The sequence below is a fragment of the Perissodus microlepis genome, chromosome 9 (genome assembly GCF_051167445.1).
Source record: "Perissodus microlepis isolate ML-2025 ecotype Zambia chromosome 9, ASM5116744v1, whole genome shotgun sequence".
In the NCBI taxonomy this organism is placed as follows: Eukaryota; Metazoa; Chordata; class Actinopteri; order Cichliformes; family Cichlidae; genus Perissodus; species Perissodus microlepis.
Genome location: NC_140469.1, coordinates 3,565,479 through 3,592,597, shown reverse-complemented (window position 1 = coordinate 3,592,597; position 27,119 = coordinate 3,565,479).

Below are 27,119 nucleotides of genomic sequence, written 5' to 3'. Positions count from 1 at the left end.
CTTGTGCATTTAGTCTTCTTTCGAATTCTCACAGTTTCTGTGTCTCTTAGTGGTGTCCACACCTGAGTCCATATCCCTGTGTTTGGCCGCTTGGCCGTGACACACAGCACGGGAGTCAGAGTTACCATGGAAGGAGCCACAATTTGGAAACTGTTTCCATTTACTGTTAATTATTCACTGTAAATAAACTCACTGTCGCTAACCAGGAAGTCCTGCGTTTGGGTCCTGTTCTTGCCCTGTAGTGATGGGTCGGTCGCGAACGAAATGGCTCTTAGAGCCGGGTCTTTGACGTGAACGACGGGAGCAGGCTCCTTATCGCAAGCCGTGTTTTTTTTTTTTTTTTTTCCCTCTCACCCTCTCTCTCTCTCGCACTTTTTTTCCGCTTCACTCAGCATGCGAGCCTTGTGCTTTAAGCTGGGAAGAGGGGGAGGGGCAGTAGTTACACTCAGTAGCACAGGAACAGAGCAGGAGGGAGAGAGCCAGGGACAACAACGTCACATTAGAAAGGTATAGTAATCATCCACAACTATTTTCAGTTGCAGATGATAAAGGATTCAGAAAGTTTATTCATGCAGGCCCATATGACAGAGAATATGCATGTTCTTTTTGTTTTTATATTATAATTTATATTTAATTGTGTTGTGGTTTGCAGTGTTTTGTGTTGTTTCACTTTAAATTTGTAAAAGGAAAAAGCTGAAAATTGAAATAGTTAAAAGTTGAAATGTGAATAGTTGATTTTTGTATTATATGATTTATTTATTACATTTTATGTGGAGTGAATAAATAAAAGTATATTTACGGTGGCCCCTCCAGACAAAGCACATACAAACTTCAAATCACGTACGAACCCTGAAGCACGTACAAACTCCAAAACACGTAAAAACTCCAAAACACGTAAAAACTCCAAAACACGTAAAAAACACGTACAAACTCCGAAGCACGTACAAACTCCAAAACACGTACAAAAGACAACAGAAGTGCTCCAAGATGCTAGGGGCAGTGTTGAACTTTTGTTACCTAGTGGCTACACAAGCCAGCAAGTACCAACGACTGGATTTGGTGTGTGGTAGTAACAGGTAAATTAACATTTATTTATTTTTTTATTATTTGACTATATATGAATGCTTGTGTATAAATACACAAACAATACACATATGCTTTCATGCTTTCAATTGTGTAATTTAAGTGATCTAGGTAGCTCTGTTTTGGAAGTTCAGTTCATGCTAGAAATGTGTTTTGGAGTTTGTACATGCTTTTTGGAGTTTGTGTTTTGTCTCTAGGGGCCACCGCATATATTTATATATAAACATATATAAATAAAACCACTTTTTTTTTTACATTAGTAATTCCTTTTGTGCATAATTTTATATTATTGTTAATAATAAATTAATTAAAGCAACAAAACAACCTGAAGAGCCGGTTCGGAGCCGAAAGATCTGGCTCTTTTTAGTGAGCCGAACCGAAAGAGCTGGTTCTCTAAAAAGAGCCGGAAATCCCATCACTATTGCCCTGAACCCGACAGAAAGTCTCAAAGTTATAATTCTGTTACAATAATAGAATTCCAGAACAACTTATAAAGATATAAATATGTAGTGCAGCAATCCTGTAAATGAATGCCCCTCCAGACTCCTTCTCCTGATGGATACACAGGACATTACCACCATTTTTCCTAAATGTTGCTTGGGGGTGTTATTACTCCTGGGTGCATTGTCACAGTCAGAGTATATAATTATTGTCAAGCATCAGCTGAGACAAGGATCCGCCATGGTCCTGTCAAAGACTCCTCACAGTACCCAGCATCCTGTTTTCCCTGGTGCTTGTGACTGGGGAAGAACTAACTGTGACTAACTACCAACTACAAGGTTCTGGCTAGCTACGGGTTTTTAAAGGGTGCGGAGCTATGTCTCCAATTCAGGACTCCAAAACTGTGAACAGGCAACAGTTATTACTAAAGGAGGCAGAGGAGTAGCTAAACACATAATACATATAATTAGCGGGTGATTCACCAATTCAGGGATTGTTCTTTGGATAAAGCATGTGAAGATCACACTGAAATAAGATGTTATCTGAAGTTTTTAATTTAATGGGCTACACAGATAAGCTACACAAAACACCACTGCCCACATAACAAAAGTGGTATGGCCCGGATCTAGCCCACACAATGTGGGCCATGTGTAAGTTGTGTGCAGCCATGGGCCAGTTGCAGACATGTTGCTGGCCCAGAACAGTTTCAGCTCTGGCCCCAGATGTCAGCCTAATGCAGGGGTGGACAATTCCAGGCCCCAAGGGCCGGTGTCCTGCAGGTTTTAGATCTCACCTTGGGTCAACACACCTGAATCACATGATTAGATCGTTACCAGGCCTCTGGAGAACTTCAGGACATGTTGAGGAGCTAATTTAGCCATTTAAATCAGCTGTGTTGGTTCAAGGACAAATCTAAAACCTGCAGGGACACCGGCCCTCGAGGCCTGGAGTTGCCCACCCCTGGCCTAATGTGTACCTTAATCAAGCCATACAATGACAACATGTGCCGGAACATGCAAAGCAAACATGACAAAACTCTGTTCAGACAGTGAATGGACTGATTCTTATTTAGCACTTTTCTACTCTCCCAGATTACTCAAAGTGCTCTATACAACATGCTACATTAACCCAATCACACACACTTTCTCTAAACTGAGTGCGTCCTAACTACATTCAAACACATTCACACTCTTGACATGCAGACTGGAGGGATCGAACCACTAACCTTCCGATCAGTAGGTGACCTGCTCTACCTCCTGAGCTACAGCCACCTACTGGTAACAATGAGTAAACCGTCACTAGGTTTTGGATAAAGTGTACACTAACAAACCTGTCAAACCTGCATTTGTAACGTTGGCTACCATAGCAGTATAGTATTGCAACATGGCATTTGGGTCTTCTAAATGAAATAGGAAAATAGGAACATAAACAGTGCCATCATTGCCAGACCTGGCCCACATCTGGCTGACATACACTCTGCCATGACACCAGTCAGTCAGAAGTGCCAGCTTGATGCCGGATCCGGGCCAGACCTGTTTTCTATGAGCCCGGGCCACACACACCAAACCACAATTGAGCCAGATATGGCATGCCATCACATAGACAGTGCCATCTATGCCAGGCCTGGCCCATATCTGGATGACATACGTCTTATCATGCCAGAAGTCAGCCGGCTTGATACCATTCATTCACAAACCACGATGTCACAGTGATGACTCCTCTGACTGCAGCAGCAGTGTCCACCTCTTTAAAGATGTACCTCCTTCTTCTCCTTTCTCTAAAGATGCAGCCTCCTCTCCTCTCTCTGGACCTACAGACCCCTCCTCTAGGCTCCCTGGAGTAGCTGCACTTCCAATAAGCCTATAAACTTTTTTAATTTTCTCAATTATTGCCTTGTCCTGGTCAGGGAAATTATAGAGGAAGAGGGATTCAGACCTCCATAACTTCTTCCTTTTTTCATATTTCCCAAGCAGAAGAACGGGTCATAACTTCACTTTTTCCATTCACAGAGTTGAAGAGTGTACCAATTAGTTATTTCACAGAAGAAAAACATATGTTTTCCAACCAGTTTGTCAGGGGGCTGGGTCTGTGACCCATCATTTTGAGTTATAAACAGTACATTTGCATAGTGAAGGAAACTAGCGCCACTGAATGAACAATGTGCTGGGGGGTTAGTTCCATGATTGTTAGTATGCAAATTCTTATGACCATTGATCAATGACAACTAATCAAAGCCTACTGATCAATGGCCATGAGTACCATTCGCAGAAAGTGGGGAATGGCTACAATCACAGCATTGTAAGATGGCAAAAGATGTACCCTTGGGCCCCCCTTCTCGATTCAGAGATGGTCAGCATCCTGACAGCCCAATGGACGAAGCTGTCTCTCAGTCTGCTGGTTCTGGCCCGGAGGCTCTTCAGTATCCTTCCTGATGGCAGCAAACTGAAGACGCTGTTGAAGGGATGAGTGGAGTCACCTGTAATGGAGAGGACCTTCCAGATGAGGCAGGTGCAGTAGATCTCCTGGGGAGGGAGGCAAGAGAGGTCCCCACAATGCTCTCGGCTGCTCTCACTACCCGTTGTCATTTTTTCCTGCAGAACCCAATGCAGGAGTCATACCACACAGTGATGCAGCTGGTGAGGATACTCTCAACTGTGCCTCTGTAAAAGGTGCTCATAATGGGGGTTGAATCTCTTGTGTTTCTCAGTTTGCAGAGGAAGTAGAGTCGCTGTTGGTCTTCTCCACATTCAGGGACAGGTTGTTGTTGCTGTACCACTCTGCCAGATGGTTAACTTCACCCCTGTAGTAGATCTCGTCGTGGGTCAGCAGAGTGAAGAGAAGGGAGCTCAACACACATCCTTGGGGAGCCCCCGTATTCCGTGTTCTTGGGCTGGAGGTGTTGCTGTCGACTCGTACTGTCTGCTGTCTTCCTGTCAAGAAATCTAGCAGCCCGTTATACAGCAAGGTGCTGATCCCCAGCAGATCCAGTTTGTGAATGAGTTGCTGGGGAATGATGGTGTTGAATGCTGAACTGAAGTCTATGAACAGCACTCTGACATATGAGTCTCTAGTGTTAAGATGTGTGAGGGCTGAGTGAAGGCCAGTTGAAATTCCATCATCGGTTGAGCGTTTTGACCGGTATGCGAACTGAAATGGATCCAGGTTGGGGGAAAGCGATAACTTGATTTGATTCATGACTAACCGTTCAAAGCACTTAACTTAATAATGATGGAGGTGAGTTTGACAGGACGGTAGTCCTTAAAGCAGGAGATAGATGACTTCTTGGGTACAGTAATGATGGTGGAGGCTTTGAGGCATGTGGGAACGACGGCCTGACCCTAGTGATGTGTTAAAGATGTCTGTGAAGACATTTGTGAGTTCCACAGCATAGTCCGTCAGTGCTTGTCCAAGGATGTTATCAGGACCTGGAGCTTTGCGTGTACTGATTTTGGCAAGGGATCTCCACACACTGTCTGGGGATTGTGTCACCACGGTCTGTAGAGTGGGCTTGTAGTCTGTGATGGTTTGTATTCCTTGCCACTGCCTCCAAGTATTTCTGCTGTCGCTGAAGCTTTGCTGTAGCTGATGCCACGTGACAGGTTTGCCCTTGCTGTTCTTAGACTCACCTAATTCCCGGCTCTGAAGGCTTGCATTTTTCAACCTTAGGAGCATTTAAACCTGACCTGTGAGCCATGGTTTCTGATTGGCCCGGACAGTGATAGTCCTGGTCTCTGTGACATCATCGATGCATTTTGGGATGTAGGCAGTGACAGTTTCTGTATATTCCTGAAAGTCTGTGGTGTTGTCGTGTGTGGCAGCCTGTGGTGGAAAAGCAGTACCTCTGAGGACCCTTCTGGCCACACCTGTACCTGCTTACGAACTGGTTTGGTGACTTTGACCAGGGGCCTGTGGGAACCCATGGCACACCTAGATTTCTGCCTGTACTGACCCTTATGCAAAATAGGTGGAATTAAGACACAGTTCCAAAAGCAAACACAACTGATCAGTGCTGAGAGTGGTCCTGTTGCTGAGGTTGGGATGATCCTGTGATCTCTTATGAACGACCTCCAACGCTTCTATGACTGGGATGCAAGTGAAGACAGATGTAACATCTCTCTCTCACTGTACATGTACTGTTTATAAAATTAGGGAAACATAACCTGCACAAACAAAATAATTTGCAGGACAAATGTTTGACATCAATTTTGTTCGATTTGAAGAAGGTAGGGGGGGCAACTTCACTCACGTGTGTTTATAAGGTTGGGGAAACCTGTAGTCAGCTGAGACTGAAGAAGTCACTTGGATGAGTGACGAAACGTTTCTCCAACTGAAAATGTCCAGATGAACAGAATCAACCTTTTGGGATTTACTTACCTGGATGATTAAGCATGCATCAAGACGTTATTTTATTAAAAATTTTAAAATGTTAGCAGCACAAACAAACATTTTTGCAGCACAAACCAGCACAAACGTTTGACATCAATTTTGTTTGATTCCATTAATATGGGGGGGCTGGTTGACCTCTAGAAATTTTTGTTAATATCTTTAAAATAATAGCGGCACAAACAAAAATTTCTGCAGCACAAACCAGCACAAACGTAGCACAAACGTTTAAGATCAATTTTGTTTGATTTGGGTAATGTGGGGGGGCTGGTTGACCTTTTGACCTTTACCTTTTCATTAATATCTTTAAAACAGAAGCAGCACAAACGACAATTTTAGCAGCACAAACCAGCACAAACGTAGCACAACTGATTGACACCAATTTTGTTTGATTCCATTAATATGGGGGGGCTGGTTGACCTTTGATGACCTCTAGAAATTTTTATTAATATCTTTAAATTGATAGCAGCACAAAAGACAATTTTTGCAGCACAAACCAGCACAAACGTAGCACAAATGTTTGACATCAATTTTGTTTGATTTGGGTAATGTGGGGGGGCTGGTTGACCTTTTGACCTTTACATTTTCATTAATATCTTTAAAACAGAAGCAGCACAAACGACAATTTTAGCAGCACAAACCAGCACAAACGTAGCACAGTTGATTGACACCCATTTTGTTTGATTTAATTAATGTGGGGGGGCTGGTTGACCTCTGATGACCTCTAGAAATTTTTATTAATATCTTTAAAATGATAGTAGCACAAACGAAAATTTTTGCAGCACAAACCAGCACAAACGTAGCAAAAACGTTTGATACCACTTTTGTTGGATTTGAAGAAGGTGGGGGGGCCAACTTCACTCACATTATTGGAATAACGTTAAGTTCTAGTGTTGTTTTTAGTTAGAGTTTAGTCTAGTCAATGTAATGATCCATGTCTCTTTATTTATGACTCTTTGTCTGTTCTCTCTGTAAGTCTGTCTTGTCCTCTGTGTTTTACTTTTAGTTATACCCTCGTCTTCCTTATCTCTTCCCATGTGTTTCTCTTTGTGTCTCCTCAGTCTGTCATGCATTTCATGTTTGCATGTTTCCATGTCCCATTGTCAGGCTTGTGTTGTCATGTCTACGTCCCATGTTTTATTTTGAAAAGTCTTGTGTTTCCATGTTCAGTGTGTTTAGTTTTGCGTCCCCTGTGGCGTCATGTTCATTTGTGTCAGCTGTGTTTCCCAGGTGTTTCCACTTCCCTCATTACCCTTCTGCGTATTTAAGTCCTCTGTTCAGTGTCGGTTTCCTGGAATTCATGTCATATTTTGAAGTATCAGTTTTGGGTTGAACATGAGCCTGAACATGAGCTCAGGCTCATGTTCATGTTTAGGTTTACTTTCTTTCATGTCTAGCTGTTTAGCTTCACCAGTTTAGGTCATAGTTTAGTTTTCACCATTGTTTCTTGTTCCTACGTTTTTCTAACAGCCATAATAAAATGCTTGCTTTATGTTGAACTTCTGTTCTGTCCCTCATGTTGTCTGCATTTGGGTCCGCCTTACAAACACACTGGGCATCCCGGCCATGACACTTTTGAGCCTATATGCATACACAGTAAGAAAGACACTTGATGTACATTAACATATTAATACTATATCAATTCATTGTCTACATATGTCTGTTTATTGAATATTTTAGAGAACAACTGCAGCTTACCATGACTTGCCATGACAAACTAACAAATGAATCTTATGCGTAAGCTCAATAAGAAAGATCTGTAATGACTCATCTATCTGCTTTCCTGGGTCCTGTCAAACTCAATACTGACATCGTTGCTCAAGTCCAATCATCTTCTTGTCAGCCTTCTTTGAGCTAGTCAGCCTCCACTCCACATGCTTTAAATCTCAGTGCGCTTTTGTCATTCGCCCTTTCAGACTTTCATTTGTGCAACCCACCTCTTCGTCATCTCTGTCTCACTCGAGTCACTTGGAACTCCATTCAAGCTTCCACATTCATCTTTACCACCACCAGCGTCTAGACTCCAGAATTCATGTCCTAAAGCCTATCACAGCTGTAATTCTGGCATGATGGGTCATCAGGGTGTGACTGCCTAATAGATTAATTAATTTCTCAACAAATCATGTTCAGTTCAATTCAACTTACTTATACAGCGCCAAATCACAACAACATTTGCCTCAAGGCCCTTAATGTTCAGTTCTTCCAAATGATTTCTCCTTATTGAAATCATATAATGATAACAACAGGTAAAATACATGATATAAACTTTAAACTCTTTGTAAACAATTATCATATTAACAACAATAATAGTAAGGGATCCAAACATATTAAATGGAGTGGTGAAGTGTTATACAGCATGGCCCATTCCTCCTTCACACACACATTCCTGTAAGCATGTTTTTTTTTCTATGTCTAAGTGCTTCCAATGAATCGGGAGCAACTTTCTAAACGTGCCAAATTTTTTAAGTGTCCAGCACATCAACTGCAAGGAATAACTCTTAATTTGCTGCTATATATGTAAGGAAATACATTTCTGAAGGTGCTATTGGCATGAAATTCTCACCAGCTGTTGGTGACATCTGATCGATTCCACACATGGAAGTCATGCAAATAAATTAAGTTATGTGCAATAATGAGACAGGTTTTACTATCACATGTAGTATGCATTTTATATAAGATATGATTAAAGATCGGACTGCTGTAGTCCATCCACACTTCTTCTTTAGTTCAGAGTGAATTACTTGATTTAGAAAATTTTTAATTACATCCATCAAAATCTGAAGATTTATTAATGACTGTCTGCACTTGGCTCTTTATACTGCAGCTGTGCTGCTGTGGCAGCACGAAAATGTATGAAAATCACTGCTCCCATATGAGTACTGCTCAATCATTGTAACCTTTTTGTTAATCTTACACCAGCTCTACAGCTCATGACAGTGTAATTACTGGTTCTCTGTTGGAAATGAACAAAAGTGTCTAACACCTGCGCTTAATATATTCACACGCTCATTAGGTCTCAACATGGTAAAGTGATTATTAACACACATAGCACAGACACACACACACAGACATATATATATGCATATATATGTGTGTGTGTGTGTGTATATATATATATATATACACACACATGTATATATATGATGAGATGAGATAGCCTTTATTTGTCAGTTGCAGGTCTTTTGCCCACAACCGAGATGACAGACCTTGCCGACCGTACATACAATACACAAACATCACATTGGGGAGACAGGTCAGGCTAGGTAGCGAGGAAAAAAAAATTGAAATGTGTAACACAAAAGGATAATACAGGAATGCACAGATATCAACACACCATAGCACAATAAACACAGACAAGCAACATGGGAAAGAGTTCCAGTGTGTACATCTGATCTGGGACCGCTGCAATCTTCGACTGCGCCTCCAGCTGACCCGATGTCCACATCAGAGGGGAGGTAAGCATTGGAGGTGGCGTTGGATCCGGGGTAGGGAGGGTGATGTGTCAGTGAGTGCTTATCAGTATCAGTATATGTATGTGTGTGCGTGTCCATAGTTCAGCGGAGACAGTGTCCTTCGCCCTGCCAGGCTAAGTAAACAGTCTTCCAGCCAAAACAGGTGGCCTTGCACACACATATATATATATATATATATATATAGAGAGAGAGAGAGAGAGAGAGAGAGAGAGGGGGAGAGAGAGAGAGAGCACACAAATAACAGGAAACGAATATGTTGCCCTCAGAAATATTCATAGATTCCAGGTTCCAGAAAATAGATTCCAGATTTAATGAGTTCAGCCAACCTTACAAATGATCAGCATGATAAAAGTGGAAAAATGAATTAGTGAACAAAAAATTAGAAAACTGATAAAACAGAAATAATCAGCATCGCCAGCCCTTCTTTTTGGTGTTTTAAATCTACTGCCTGAGAAAGTTAGGAGATGGAACAAAGCGGAGCTTCCTATTAGACGAAACCCAAAGTATGAGAGCACCAACCTAGGAAGCGATTTTACATCGACAGCTTCATAATGAGCTTTTCACAGTCTCAGTTGAGGTAGAGCTTGTCACTTAAAAACACTTAAAAAACAGATGGGTTTCTTTCTATATGGAAGCAAGTTTTTAAACCCGGAAAGAGCATCACAGATTAGGATGAGGTGCTGAATAGCTGAAAAAAAAAAGAAGGTAGTGGGAGGGATAGAGAGGCAGAGGAAGAGAACTACAGCTTTCTTCGGGTTATATTTGGTGTCTCTGTGACAGCTTTGCTGCCTATTCTTGGATGGATCATGTACAAATGTCAGGTGCCACTGTTAAGAGAGAAGAAGCTGATGAAAAGAGCAACATCAGAGAAAGCTGCGATAAGCTGCACAGCCTGTTAGCATGTGAAAATCTTTTCTTGTTGTGATCAGCTGTAGCAAGCACAGCAGTTTTTCCAATACCATTTCTAATTTCTCTCCACACTGTGCTGCAAAACATTTGGTGTGTAAGATGTTAAATCCACAAGTTTGGGTAAACCCTGGGCAGGTCACCAGTTTGTCACAGGGCCAACACAGACAGAGTCTTTGGACTGTGGGGGAAAGCCAAACTTCCCAGAGAGAATCCACACAGACATGGGGGGAACATGCCAAGGCACAAACATTTCTCCTCCTCCAAACATGGAGGACATAAACAGTTCTCTACATCTGTTAACATTAACATCATATTTGCTTAAATTATGTGTGAGTTTATATACAAACACACGCACAGGTTAGTGATTGTAACAAGGGTGTCAAAAGCACAAGCACTACAGTATATTGAAAGAATGCAGTATTGAAACGCCTGTTTGATGTGTGCCTGTTGCTGGAGTTTCTTCACTGATACCTCTTTTCTGTCCTTCTGTCTGCACATTTCAACATCTGTGACTGTGCTTTGCGCTTTGATTTGGCTAAAATAATCAATAGTACCATCAATAAAGCCATCAATGTATTCTGCCCTCTACTGTGTGTTGGTGGTACAATGTACAATGACCAAAAAGGTGTAGGAAGTGGCCTATCAAAAACCACACACACAAAAAATAATATCCCCACAAAAAAACAAAACTATCAACCAACCAACCAGACTCTAAAGCTGAACCTCCCCTTCATCTTCTTGCTCATGTCTGAACTGATTTTAGTGTAGGTACACACTAAAATTACACCGAAGGGAAATGTTTAGTAAAAATAAACTTGTCTGTGGTGACTACCATCCTGCACCATTTTCACAGGATTATGCAGATTTGCCTGCCTGGCTGCCTTTGTTTCTTTGTTTTGTCTGTGAAAATACTGGAGGCTTACACTTTGACACACCAAATGAGATCTGAAGGTGAAAATCAGAATTGTCTAGCAAGAAACAAACAAGATTAAGACAACTTCAACCTCACAAAAAGCAATAGACTAAATACGGGTAATAAGGACCAGGTGAACTTAGCCAGACACTGAACCCTTGGTTATACTTTCTGTAGCAGTGGGGGTAAATGTTGTCATCAGGTGGTGAGTGTACAGATTCATGCGAACATTTGTGTGCTGTCAATGCAGCATTTACATGAAAAATGTATAATAGGATGCACCAACTATGCATTTACCCCAGGCAGTGAACTTCAAAAAAGCATACTAATAATGACAACCCAGCTGTCATGTCTCCAGTTTTTCATATCCACAAGAGAACATAATGGAGGCTTAACAATGGCAGGAAATGAGCAAAGGTGGGAAGTAAAAGCATAGAAATCTAACCTTCAAACTAAGCTAGTGTACCCTTAGTTATGGCACATACATTTATTTATTTATACTAGGTTTTGCAATATTTTTTTATGATTTTACACATTTGAGTTTACTGTATATTTAATTACTTTATTGTCACTTGCTTTATATTTCTATGTATAACATTTAAGTAATTTCTTATGGCATTTTGTAAGATCACGATGGTTCCAGCCTAGTGTTTACTGTGGGACTGTTTATGGCGCAACAAGCCCTGTGCCATGTGTGTTGCAGAGTCAACAAAGTAAAGAGCTGAGTGCGCACTGTTCTGTTGTGTTGCTGTTTATTATGACAGATTATTGTTAAGATAAACTGCACCCCGCAATACAGCCAAAGCCGAAAGACACCAGAACGCTACAGCAACAGGAAATCAGGGTAACACTAGGAAGTAACCATGTCACAAAGTGAGACAGAGGGAACACAGGAGACACAGAAAAGTACAAAGACTTTGAGAAGATTGAGGTCCAAAAATTGTTTTTTTATTTGAGGCAACACCTGAGTTGGTATCGATACTATCAATATTTGGATTGATCCGCCCACCTCTACTAACTAGATTGTCACGGGTTGCCCTTGAGGATCCACACGCGGGACACCTGATTTGTGAGTTAACAATGAAAGTTTGTTTACAGTTTCTTCACCGAGTGTATTTACAGGCTGTGCGGGGATAGCGCTATATACAAGACGTGAGGGGGCAGGGCTCCAGGGAAAAGGGGAATCACACACACGCTCCACTCTGACCTCTCTCTCCACTAGTGCCCAGTCGCTCCTTCCACACACCGCTCAAGGAAACACAGGGATGGGTCCGGGAAATAAGAGTTTAACAATGATCCAGCGGTGAACAGCAGACCTCTTCCCTCTTAAGTACCAGCTGGTCTTGATGAGGTCCAGGTGTTTCCAATACAGGGAGGCGTGGGCCGAGGGCGTGAACCCACCATGAGTTCCGCTCCGGCAAAACAGGAGAGAGAGAGAGAAACAAAGACAGAGAAAGAGAGAGTGAGAGATAGGAGCATAATGATCAGCGCCTTGCTGATCCCCCAGGCCCTGACAGTCAACGGTCCAATAAAGGTGGGGGAGAGCTTCTGTGATTCGGATCTGAGTGGTATGAATGGTAGTCGAGACCCAAACCTTTTGTCCAGGTGAGTACACCGGACCTCGGGTCCTGCGGTGATCCGCTAGCCGTTTGTTCCTGTCTGCTGTGCGAAGAAGGGCAACTCTCGTGGCTCGCCATGCGCGCCAACACCGCCGCAGGTGCTGCTGAACAGATGGCACAAAGTGCTCACCTTTGATAGCAGGAACGGGGGAGGTTGATACCCCAGGGAGGCCTCGAAAGGAGAGACTCCTGTGGCTGACGAGGTGAGACTGTTGTGAGCGTATTCTACCCATGTCAGCTGTGGTCTGATGAGTGGACGCCAAGCAGCAGAGAGCTGCTTTGAGTTCTTGATTGGCTTGCTCTGCCTGGCCGTTAGTCTGTGGGTGAAAACCTGACGAGAGACTGACCTGGGCTCCTAAGGCGGTGCAGAACTCCCTCCAAACCCGTGAGGTGAACTGTGGGCCCCTGTCGAAGACTAATTCAGCTGGGATCCCGTGGAGGCGAAACACATGGGTTGTCAGAAGCCGGGCGGTTTCCAGGGTGGTAGGTAGCTTGGAGAGAGCTACAAAGTGGACGGCTTTAGAGAAGTGACCTATGATAGTTAGGATGACTGTGTTACCTGATGACGGTGGAAGACCGCAATGTGGGACCATGGGCGGCTTGGCGTAGGTAGGGGATGAAGGAGGCCGGCGGCAGGTTTGTTGACTGTCTTATTCTGGGTGCAGATTGGGCAGGCGGCAATGTATTCCTGGACGTCCTTGGCAAGAGTGGGCCACCAGGCGAACCATTGAATGAAGGTGATAGTGTGATGAATGCCCGGGTGACAGGTGAGTTTGCCCCTGTGGGCCCATTGCAGCACTTGTGATCGAACAGACGTGGGAACAAAAAGTAATCCAGGGGGCCCGGTACCTGGATCCGGTTCCGCCCGCTGAGGCTCTCGTATGGCGGACTCAATTTCCCACGATAGAGCCCCGATCACACATGTGGGAGGGAGAATAGGAGACTCACGGGCCTGATCATCTGAGGCAGTGAATTTTGATTGTCAGTAGTTCCCGATCTCCTACATCATAGTTCTGCTCTGCGAGGGAGAGACGATGGGAGAAATAAGCACAGGGGTGGAGCTAACCCCCCTGCTGTTGAGACAGAACAGCTCCTACTCCTCCATCCAAGGCGTCCACCTCCACGACGAACTGCCGACTGAGATCCGGCTGCATGAGAATGGGGGCCGAGGCGAAGTATTTCTTCAGATGCGCGAAGGCCTCCTGAGCTCGATCATCCCAGCTGAAGGGCACCTTGGGGGAAGTTAGACGTGTTAGAGGCAATGCAATCTTACTATAGTCACGAATGAACCTTCGGTAGGAGTTGGCGAAGCCTAGGAATCGTTGAAGCTGCTTCCGGTTGGGTGGAGTGGGCCAGTTCACGACTGCTTGCACTTTAGCTTGGTCGGCCTGTAGGTTGCCCCGTTCAATGATGTAACCCAAAAAAGACACAGTACTCACATGAAACTCGCATTTCTCCCTCTTCACAAACAGGCGATTTTCAAGGAGGCGTTGCAGGACTTGTCTGATGTGGCGTACATGGTCAGAGAGAGAGAGCGGGAGAAGATGAGAATGTCGTCAAGGTATACAAACACAAAATGATTGATGAAATCCCGAAGCACATCACTGACTAGACCCTGAAAAACAGCAGGGGCGTTAGTGAGACCAAATGGCATGACCAAGTATTCAAAATGGTCCGTCCATGTTGAAGGCTGTTTTCCATTCATCTCCTTCTCTAATCTTGACTAAGTGATAAGCGTTTCGCTTATCAAGCTTGGTAAAGGTGGTCGCCCCCTGCAGGAGTTTGAAAGCGGAGGATAACAGTGGCAAAGGGTATTTATTCTTAACTGTGATGTTACTGAGGCCCCAGAAATCAATGCAAGGTCGAAGGCGTTTATCCTTCTTAGTCACGAAAAAGAAAGCAGCAGCCACAGGGGATGAAGATGGGCGAATTAGTCCAGTAGCCAGGGATTCATTAACCCTTGTATGGTGTTCGGGTCTGTGAGACCCATTTTCAGTTTTTTTCAAAAGAAAAATTAAACAACTAATTATTTTTTCAACCTGAAATTCATTGGCTTTGGCTTATTTTCTGTGAAGAACATAAATCCGAACTAATTTTCAATGACCTCATACTGTACCTCCCCCCACGCATTTACATTGCATACAAGGTGTTCGGGTCCACTGGACCCAGGTCTAATAAAAGTGTTGGTCCTGTTTTCCCATACTCTGTCTTCCTCCTTGCTGGTGCTGCTGATCGTGTTTTCTTCCCCTCCTGCTCCCGCACAAAGTTGCAACATTGTTGAAAATTCAACTACCAACACCGTCTGCTCTTAAATTCCCACACATTTTACCCTCTTTCTTGAGGGATCCAAATTTTATTTTCTCATACCCCGTCCCACCTGCAAATTAGGGGCATAATACTATAAATAAGACTTTGCCAGTGTGGTTCTTTATCACAACTGATCAAGATGGCAAAAGATTATCTGCTGCGAGGGCCATCCAATTGATTTTGGAAGAGAGAGGGGCTTCGGATGATGATGTTGACAAAGAGGGTTCAGAATATTTCACATTTCTGAAAATTCAGAGTCTGACAGTGACTTTGAAGAAGAGGATGAGGTTGAGCACCATTTAGTAACAAAACGAAGACGAGTACCCCATCTGCTGCCAGCTCCAGGACCAGAACAAGCCCACCAGACAGCAAGTGAAGAAATATGGATGTCAATAACTGGTGACATTGAATGGTCTTCTTGCCCAAGAAATGAGCCGCCCTGCAGAGCTGTTACTGTGATAAGCCAGGGCCAACAAGCCATGACAGTTACTCATGTGCAGGACATCAAGTCTTCATTTGAGCTTTTCATCCCAGATTCCATCCAGAAAATTATTCTGGATTGCAGTAATCTAGAAGGAAGGTGTGTTTTTGGAGAGAGGTGGAAGGAGATGGACCAAATTCATCTAAGAACTCCAAAGGCCTACTTTGGGGTTCTTATCCTTGCAGGAGTTTTCAGGTCCAAAGGGAATCCACAGAATCCCTGTGGTATGCAGAAACCGGCAAGAACCATTCCATGCATCAATGTCTCTGGAAAACTTCCACAAAATTTCCAGGATTATCCGTTTTGATAACCGAGACGACAGACCAGCTTGACTGCAGAGAGACAAGCTAGCTGCCATCAGGACAGTGTGGGATAAGTGTGTGCACCACCTCCCCCTGTTTTACAACCCTGGGCCTAATGTCACCATTGATGAGCAGCTGATCCCATTTAGTTGTGAAACATATTGCTTCACGTGTAAATGTGTTGTGTCTTTCACTCCACTTGATTATAACTGATTTTTTTTTTATAACATTTTATAAAAAACAAAAACAAAAAAATGAGAAGCACATTAATTCATAAATGTGATCTAACAAAGGTAAAGGGAAAAATTAACCATGTTTGCTGTTCATATGGCTTGTAATTGGGATGAAGTAAACATCTGTTGAGTAATTTAACATAAAATTGTTTGATAGTGTTAATTTGGAAAGCCAAAACTCTAGCGGGTCCACCAGACCCATGAACACTGGCTGAGTAACAAAAATATGAACACCACACAAGGGTTAATGTACTTCTCCATGCAGTCGCATTCGGGTTGAGAAAGACTGTACAAGCGACTAGTGGGAAGAGGTGCACCAGGGAGCAAATCAATACTACAATCGTACGGATGGTGAGGAGGGAGAAAGCGGGCTCGGTCTTTACAGAAAACTTGCTTGAGATCATGATATACCGATAGGACGGCTGAGAGGTCAGGAGGCTCGTGTGGTTGTGTGTTATTCAGTGTGTTCACGGAAAGAGTTGCGGCTCTTAAACAGGACATGTGACATCCCTCTCCCCACCCCAAAACCCTCTCTTCTTTCCAGTCGAGTACAGGGTTATGCTGATGCAACCATGGATACCCCAACACAAGTGGCGTGAGAGGGGCTTGAAAAACAAAAAACTGTAGCGTCTTAGTGTGATTACCAGATAAGGTTAGGGACAGTAATCAGTAATCTGAGTTATATCGGGAAGACGCTGACCATTTAAGTCGGTGACCTGTAGAGAGTGAGGCAATGTTTGTGTGTTAACTTTGAGTTTGAGTGACAAGGAGGCATCCATTAAACTTTGCTCCGCCCCGGAGTCAATCAGCGCCTGAAGGGAGTGGGAGACAGAAAGAACAGTCCATTTAGCCACTATCATGAAACACGAAGGAGAACGTGAACTGGAAACCTCGCCCACCCATACTCTCCTCTCTACCGGCGGGCGCGATCTTTTGGCCATGCTGGGCAGGCAATGGCAATATGGCCCTTGTGGCCACAGTAAAAGCACTCACCGGCCCTCCATCAACGGGCTCGTTCTTCCGGGAAATTTGAGAGCGTCCGATTTGTATGGGTTGCTCATGTTTGTCGTCGCCGTCCGTGTCCCGATGGCTATTTCCACTTCCGCCGGAGGCTGCTTCTGCTCGCCCAAGGGACCTCTGGGAACTGTAGTTGCCTACTCGGCGACGCGCCCTAATGTGTTCATCTACCTTTACACATAATGTCATAACTTCCGACAGGGTATCAGTTAGTTCTCTCATTACCAATTCACTCTTTAGTTCGTCACAAATATTGTTTAACAAGGTACTTATCAACGCAGGCTGCCCCACCCAGTCTCCTCAGCCAGGGTCCAGAATTCCACGGAGAAGTCCGCCATACACCATCTTCCCTGTTTTAAGTTCAGTAGACGATGACCCGCCTCTGCTTTGGTGCCCCTTTCAAACACACTTTTAAACTTTGTGAGAAAATCAGGGTAAGAAATCTCCAGGTCAGATCGTAAAACCGCTTGAGCCCAGTTCAATGCTTGACCACGGAGTAACTGCACAAAAAAGGCAATCTTTGTCCCGTCGCTCTCATATGTCCGCCGCAGCTGCCTGAACTGCAATGTAATCCGAGTTAGGAAACCCGCACACTTATGAAACTCACCAGAAAACGGCTCCGGTGACAGCAGAGATCGTTCCGGAGGCTCCACGAAAGCGGGGGTTGGTGGTGTTGAGGGTTCCGGAACCGGCAACTGTGGGGAAGCAGAGTGGGGTGGTGTAGCTGGACCTGGCAGTGGTATATGCTGAGCGAGGGCTTGAGTGAGTGCGAACAACTGGTGATTTATGTGCTGCAGCATTTGCTCGTGTTGCTCCCACAAAGCTTCTGGAGAGGGGGCGGGTTGCTGAGCCGAGTCCGCTAGATCCATGGTCTGGCTGGATTGTTATTGTCACGGGTTGCCCTTTAGGATCCACACGCAGGACTCCTGAGTTGCGAGTTAACAATGAAAGTTTATTTACAGTTTCTTCACCGAGTGTATTTACAGGCTGTGCGGGGATAGCGCTATATACAAGACGTGAGGGGGCAGGGCTCCAGGGATCCGGGGAAAAGGGGAATCACACACACGCTCCACTCCGACCTCTCTCTCCACTAGTGCCCAGTCGCTCCTTCCACACACCGCTCAAGGAAACACAGGGATGGGTCCGGGAAATAAGAGTTTAACAATGATCCAGCGGTGAACAGCAGACCTCTTCCCTCTTAAGTACCAGCTGGTCTTGATGAGGTCCAGGTGTTTCCAATACAGGGAGGCGTGGGCCGAGGGCGTGAACCCACCATGAGTTCTGCTCCGACAAAACAGGAGAGAGAGAGAGAGAGAGAGAAAGAGAGAGCGAGAGATAGGAGCATAATGATCAGCGCCTTGCTGATCCCCCAGGCCCTGACACAGATATTTAAATTTGATGGCATTACCTTGGCCTATAGTAACATTGTGAGGAACCTTGGAGTCATTTTTGACCAGGCTATGTCCTTCAGTGCATATATTAAACAAATATGTAGGCCTTCTCCCATTTCTGAAATATCTTTCTATAATTAGAAATATCCTGTCTCAGAGTGATGCTGAAAAACTAGTTCATGCATTTATTACTTCTAGGCTGGACTACTGTAATTCATTATTATCAGGATGTCCTAAAAACTTCCTGAAGAGCCTTCAGTTAATCCAAAATGCTGCAGCAAGAATACTGATGGGGACTAGAAAGAGAGAGCAGATTTCTCCTCCTATACTGGCTTCTCTTCATTGGCTCCCTGTTAAATTCAGGATTAAATCTAAAATTCTTCATCTCACATACAAGGTCTTGAATATCAGGCCCTATTTTATCTAGAAGTCATATTAAGCACTGTATCACCTCAATAGAGCACTTTGCTATCAGACTTACTTGTGGTTATTAGGATATTTAAAATTAGAATGGGAGGCAGAGCCTTCAGCTTTTAGGCTCCCAGCTTGGATTCAGGAGACAGACAACCTTTGTACTTTTAAGATTAGGGTCAAGACTTTCTTTTTTGACAAAACTTGTAGTTAGGGCTGGATCAGGTGAGCCATTCAGGCTCATCCTTAGCTATGATGAAATAAATACCATGTGTTTAAACACCACTCTGCATTTAATTATGAGTTTTTTAAGTGGTGAATTTACATTTTCCCCTTCCAAGCACCACAAAGTTCTTTATTTTTACTTAGACTTTCCCACATTTTTTTCTGATTAATAAAACTAAAAATAAATGCAGTGTCATGGAATTGTAAGTAAATAATTTATCACTGAAAACAAAACTGTTGGTTGCCTCAGTGCTTTTTCAATCTAATATCTGTTCTGTGTGCAGACATATCTAAATGTCCAGTGAGAGGTTAAGCTCTTTGAAAACTGCTAAAGCAAACGTCTGCAGTGTCTTCTTTCCTGGAAAGGCTTGTTACCAGCAGTTCCTTTTACCAAGCTTAAACACAAAGAAAATAAGAAAATTCAAATTTTGATTTTCTTTCTCTGTTGACGAAACACAATATGAACATGTCTTCCAATGCATTTAACTACATGCTTTCTTTTACACGCTCTCTTACTTGAATATGCAGCTAGTGTTTTTACAATGAACTGCTTGTATTCTCATATTTTAAACAGTGAGGTTTCCTTCTTAATTATTTTAAGGAAAATGTACAGTGTATGAGCTCAGGTTGATAGATTAAGTTCGATCTTATAGTATTTAAATAAATTGAGTAAAATACAATGTTTACTGTCACAAATGAGTCAAATTCATCTACTGCTCCTCAGACAGCTCCCTTAATGGCCACTGATTATGTGTATAATCCCAAAAAGTAGAGAGCTTGGACAGAGCTGATTTTGGGATAACTTAACTTTGGAATACCTGAGAAAGGCGTTGCAAACATTTGTGGTTTTCCATCCATCCATTTTCTGGCTTTTTTCAAGGTTAGGGGCTCCATTAATTGCAAAAACCACTCTTTTTAATCACTCAAGACAAGACACAAGAAAAAGAATGATTGGGACTGTGAGGAGTGTCCGATACGAGGAAAGCAATAACCAAGAACAAGCCTTTAATTATGGTAGAGCCAAAGAGTTCAAAATAAGAAAGAGATAATGAGGGAACGTGAAACTTAAATCCAAAAACACACATAAGGAACATTAACACATGGGGACAAACATAAGAGCAAAAATAGGGCACCACAACAGGAGCTCAAGGGAATGTCAGACATCTTAAAAAATGGAAAAATGACAGTATATACACAGAGGATGGATTACCCAGTGAGACACAGTTTGGAAACAGGGTGCATGTTAAGACAACAGCAGGTGAAAACAATAATGGTGGTGCAGACAATCGCAAAAATACATTGGTCATCCTGTACTTACTTTTTGCATTCACAGCAGTTTTGTGTGAAGGCATCAGGGATAGTTGTTGCAGGATTTAGAAAAAAAATGACAACCTGATACAAAGTTTCAAATAAGAAATACTCCGAGTGAGGTCATGTTAAGATTTGTGTCTCTGAGGCCCTGAAACACCAAAACCTCATCAACAATCACTGTTGAGGGAACAGTCAGACACTATTCATGGACCTGTTGCTTGCTCACCTGATAGAACTGCTGCCTCCCCCTCCTTACCTGCTGACTCACATAGTGCCTGACCATTATCTCAATTATAACCCGGAAGAGGTCTGTGAAGAGGTTCCCTAAATGCATCATTGGAGAGAATGACTGACCTACTGCTCCTTAAAACATGTTGAGGTGTTGCTCTGACAACAGTGTAATGCTGAAAATACTGTAACATTGGGAAGTGTTATATAGGGCTGGTGTGATGGATAAATTGGATAAATATATTGGCTTACTTCAAAGGGAATTTTTTAAACTGCTGAGAAAGGCCCAAAGCAAGATGATTCAAACCAGGAAGCTTCTTGCTGCGAAGCCACAGTGGAAACTACTGGATCACCATGACCTGACAATGTCACAAAATTTTTATAACTTAAAAAAAATAATATTAAAAATGATGTCACTGGTGTGGACATCTGTGTAAGTATACAAGCTCAGGTAAAATCCCTGTCCTAAAACCAGACTGGTGGGTTGTGAACTGTGAGCCCTGCCCCAGAAGGGCATCCACCATTCTCAGGCAATCTCAGTTTGTAAGACAGGGATTAAGACTGAAACTAAGCAACCTCTGTCCACACTGTCAGAAACAGAATGGGGGAGTGACCCTTGTGAGACACAAGAGCACGCTTTATTTCCTGCTTCATGCTGTGAACCACTGCTCAAATAGGCAAGGTTCATTAATGATGGTAAAATGGGTCAAAGTCCTCCATCGTTACAACTAAAGTAAATTTTTACAAACTGAGGGCACTGCGGCCGTATCTGCAAATGATGATTCAGATAGTCGTCATTAACAGTGTGTCATGCCACTGCAGCATTCAGGTCCCGAACTTGGAATTACTTTCCTTTTTCTTGGTAACAAAATGCCAGTATGATATAGATTTTGATATCACGATGCTATTGAAGTTTTTTGTTGCAAACTTTACTTCAAACCAAAAGTCTGATTACATTGTGGCAGTAATTTTTCAGAGTGCCTGAAAAAGAAAAACAGCTATGTTTAACAATGGAAACTAAAATACATGAAATAGCATGTGCAATGCAGAATATTACAGCTGTTGCATATATTTTCATCAGTTTGGAAACTTTACTTTATATTGCTGACTATGTATTTCTAAAATTTGTAGGGCTATAATTAGCATACAGTCCATAAGACCCAACATGAGCCTTTTCCACACAGATCACAATAAATCTTTATATTTGTCTTTGTAAATCTTCAATGAAAGGTTTAATAAAGGTTTTAATGCAACAGTAATGAGCAAAACGTAGTTATAACAATGCCCAACTTGTATAAAAATGAACAGTGTACACTGTTGCAACAATTGTAACATTCAGCTCTATTAATTAACAGAGGTTAGAATTAGGGATGTGTGCGACTGGCTGACTAGCCAACTACTTGTCGTTGTCGTCACAAGTCGGTATCAGACATACTACTTACTACAGACTTACTTATTTTAGTTGTTTAGTTGTTAATTTTAATTGATACTCAATGCTGATAAATGATTGTGTCCTAAATGTTATGCAGTCATCTGACACCAGATGGCGCGTGGTTGTTAAGAAACGCCATACATCCGTTGATTTAGACCTCAGGCCTTTACTCAGGCTTTTCCTGGCGACTAATTTCTTAGTTGACTAAAGGAGGAAAAAAATTTAGACAAATCGACTAGTCTAAGACAAAGAAACTCTCAGACATTAAGTTAAATTAGAGAACCATTTAATGGACAATGTCAAAAACTAATAAAAAGATATTTGAAACCTTTAATCACATGTCGCTTAACTGTGCCGCACCTTGCATCGTGCATTATGAGCATTGCATGTTATACTCCAAACAAGACAATGAAGCAGAAAACACTTAAAATAAACCAATGTTAAATATGATATAAAAACATGTTACTACAAAAAATGTTCATATATGTTTAAAATATGACAAAAATAATCTGGAAAAGCAAGTAAATCGTGACTGAAAAGTGTGTCTCATTGTGCCGTGAAGTAAATCATTTTCATCTGCTTATCTGAGATCAGGGGGAGGTAGCAGCCTAACCAGGGAAACCCAGACCTCCCTCTCGCCACCTCCTCCAGCTTATCTGGAGCCAGGCCAGCTGATTGCTGTAATCTCTCTCTGTAGTCTTCCCTGCAGCTTCATCCAAGAAGGACATGCCTGGCCCACCTTGGCCATGGGGCGACCATCTCAACTGCTCCTTTCAGTCGGAAGGAGTAGCGGCTCTACTCTGAGCCACTATTTAACAATTAATTGACAAGTTGAACACATCCCAAGTCTTTACCTTACAATATAAAGCACTATTGGTGACTGTGGTCTCCACCTTAGGGATTCTGTAACACCGTAGAGGAGACATCATGGATGTACAGCTAGCAAATCTGCAGCCAATGCGTGATGCATAGGGACCCTTATGTTTGCTATAATTTACTATGCTGAAGGGTGCTGTTATGTAAAAACTGTTCATATCAGACAAGACCAAACAGCAATTTCAGAGAGATATTAACTTCTATAATGTAAATGCCATATTTAGGTAAATATATAAGACTATTACTAATTATGAAAATGATCAAATAAAACAGAAAAAAATTGCATATAAATCAAAAGAAAAAGTCCAAATAGGAGATTTATGAGAAATGTATCAGTTTCTGCTGCAAAGCCTGGAGGAGGTCACTGTAGGTCAAATGCTGAGATGTGAATGCATATGTATCAACTTCACACTGTTCTTCCACTTGGGGAATGTGGGCATATGTTCCATCAAATGTTGTTTTTATTCTCACTTGTTATTTTTAAATTGGAATAGAGGAGCTTAGGGTGAGTCCTCCTTTCTCAGTCCTCAAGCTGAGCTACTGGAATATGTATAAAGTGAAAGTCCAAAATAAATACACAGCCTTGTAAAGTTTGCTAAAGTTAAAGTTGTGCTTTAGGTATTTAAAGGTCAGTATATCTAATGACATCACTGTGTGCATGGAAGCCCATCGTTATACTGAACCCCACCTGTCTTAATGTATTATTTAGGGCTTCAGGGTATGTTTTTCACAGATGTTCCCGAAAGGCTTTTACAGGATACATCTTTAGTAACTTTAAAAAAATGAACTGGTTGCACAAGAGTTAATTTATTTTTAACTTTCTTTCACACAGGGTCAAAATTATACATACAGGGTCTAGCTAAAATATACCCACAATGCAGGCCAATGCAGGTAATTTCAATACAAAACTTAAAATAAGGATGAAAAAAAGTGTTTTTCTTTTTCCGAACCACAAAACTGTTTAGCCGAGGTAGGTCTCCCTGACAGAAGTTGTTTCCCCTGCACCGGGAGCACACGCTGGGCTGTCCAAATCACGGACAAACAGTATCCCACATTTTTCATTTTTAGTTCACAAACACTTCTTATAACGACTAACTGCTCTACTAACTGCCCAGCGAATGCGACGCAGGGGAAACAAATTTTGTCCAGTGCTGCCAACTTAACGACTTTGTTATATTTAGCAAGTTTTCAGACCCCCTTTGTGACTTTTTTTCTAAAAAGCAACTAGTGACAAATCTGGCGGCTTTTGCCGGTGTTATTGGAGACTTATGACCACTTTTTGACATGAAACCACGTATCGCTCTTACTGTCAACAAGCAGCCGGTGCTTCCGTGGGCACATTGCCCATGCCAAAGCGTTCACAGGCGGAGGATAGTCCTCATGCAGCAGTCGCCCCCAGCAGCTGTCAGAGCAGGAGATGTTCACCCTTACGCGTTCAAAAAGCAAATGAATTGCGCATGAGCGAATCCACTGCTCCCGCCCTGTGCACTAAATCAGTGCACTAAAACATCATTCCAACACAGTCACTTACTCATTTCCTCCATCGTGTGTGTGCCTCTCTGTGACATAAGCTAAACATCTAGCTAGCTAGCTCATCATGTCTCAGTCTAAACTGTACACTCAAAAATACAGGAAAGAGTGGGAATCAAACCCTAAATTTAAGGGCTGGTTGAAGCAGTTTATTGGAGATGATACAAGTGCATACTGCCTGTATTGCAAGGCTGATTTCTATGCAAAACTGAGTGATGTGAAAAAACACATGCTAACACAAAAACATACTCAAAAGGCAAAGCCTTATAACAGTACCACCCAAATGAAACTGCCGTTTCTTACTAAAAAAACTGACTCTTCATAAAAGGCCGAAGCCACCATGGCATTAGCTATCGCTGAACACTGTTCCATTACCCTTTGGTGAGCAGGAAGTCACACAAACACACCCCCAAACACAAACACACTCACGTGCACATGAATACACACACACACACACACACACACACACAGTGTTTTAACCTTTTGTGGCCATAGGGTTTTTTACAATGGGCGGTGCTTGTATTCTCAGAATAAAAGGCTGCAAGGAAGGCTGTTTATTTGAAGTTGGCTAGGAAACAGGTGAGGAATGTTCAGCTCCAAGAGCCTGGTTCCGACCAGCCTCCCTTGCTAGCAAGTAAAGCCCGGTTCCGTCATTGTCTTGCTTTCTTCATGAGTGATGAGTCTCTGAACTAGCGGGCCTGTGGAAGCGCAGACCCAACAGGTACAGACCGCCATCAAGGCTTTTGAAGAAGAACAGGTAGATCCTCTTAAACTACTTTACAGCTTGGTTAGCCTGATCAAGTCTGTGAGCAGCAGGGTGCTGAATCCACTGGCAAATGTTGATGTACTCAAAGAACCAAGAGGGATACATCAGTTCCAAACCATACCTCAGTTACCTTTTTGAGTCCAAAGCAATTGAGCTGCACCTTGCGCCTGAGGATGAAAAAAATGTCAGAAAGCAGTGTGTAGCCTTCACCATATCCCTCACTAATGAGTTGAAGGTGAGACTGCCAGACAATATTGAAGCATTGCAGTACATGTCAGCTTTCAATGTGGAGGAAACTCTAAAGCACAACAAGAGCCCTGGAGAAATAGAAAAAATTGCTAAACTCCTCGGCTTCTCCCCTGAAGTGATAGATAAGATCGGCCACCAATGGCGTACCATCCATCTTAGTAAATGGAATGAGACAAAAAACACAATGGACTTCTGGAGTGAGATTTGGACAGTGTTGGGGAGTAACGGAATACATGTACCGCTGTTACGTATTTAAAATACAAAATATGAGTAACTGTATTCCATTACAGGTACCATTTAAAAGGGTGGTATTCAGAATACAGTTACTTTGTTGAAATAAATGGATTACATTTATTTTCCTGTTTCATATATTAGGCTATGTTCTCTCTATTTTTGGTAATTCCACGCCGGTGGAACCCCAAGCAAAACACGCATTAAGTGGCTCTAATGCCCGTGTCTCAATCTCGCAGCACGTCACCTCTATTTGCGGCATTTTAGTCTATTTGCGGCCCACAAAATGATGTGAAGAAAAAAAAAATATTCACAAAAAGTGATTTAACATGAAGGCAATAGGCAGAGTGTTACAGGCATCGCTCCAAAGAATGTAGCCTCATGGGCAGTGTAGTCCGTGCTGCAGGGAGAATGGACTGTCACACCCGTTATGTGTCTGTGAGCGAGGGAGGGAGAAAAAGGAGAGTGAAAAAGTACGAGTTGTCACCGAGCAGAAACAGGAGCTGGAAGCATGTAAATATAATAATAACCAGTGTTGGGCAAGTTACTTTGAAAAAGTAATTCATTATAGTTACTAGTTACTTCTTCAAAAAAGTAACTGAGTTAGTAACTGACAATATTACAATATTGGTGGTTACAATATTCTAAAAGTAATTATTACTTGAAAAATAACTATTGCGTTACTTAAAAAAAAACATTTAACCCTCTGGGGTCCAGGGTATAATCGGCCATTTTTAACTACTTTTGATGTTTCCTCTACATTTCACCTTTAAAAACCATTTACTTTGCCTTGTTTGGTATCATCCTTTTCAGCACAACCTCACTTGTCTGAATTTACAGTTATGTTTTCATTTTGACATACTGTATTAACACAATTGATCTAAAATCAGACAAAAAACATAAAATCCGAGTAGAAAAAGTTATATTTTTTACTGCAACAACCACAAACATGTTTATTGAATCATATTTCATAACTTTAAATGCAATTATAAATTGTGAATTTTAAAATCCTATGCACAAGTTTTGCAAACAAGTCATTTGCAGCCATTTACCTTTTACCCTTTTTTAAAATAACCATTTCAAACTGCTTACATAACAATCAGCTGTTCTTCATTCAATAAGATGCCACACAAATTATTTGTGCCACTCCAAAAAAATAATTTCTGTCCACTAGAAAGAAGAACATCACAGCCTGATACCTGCACGTCTGACAGCAGCTGTATCACTCCTCCTGTTTCTGCCTGGAGACAGCAGTCACCTCATTGTTCTAACACACAACACAAAACTATCCACAACACTACACACTAA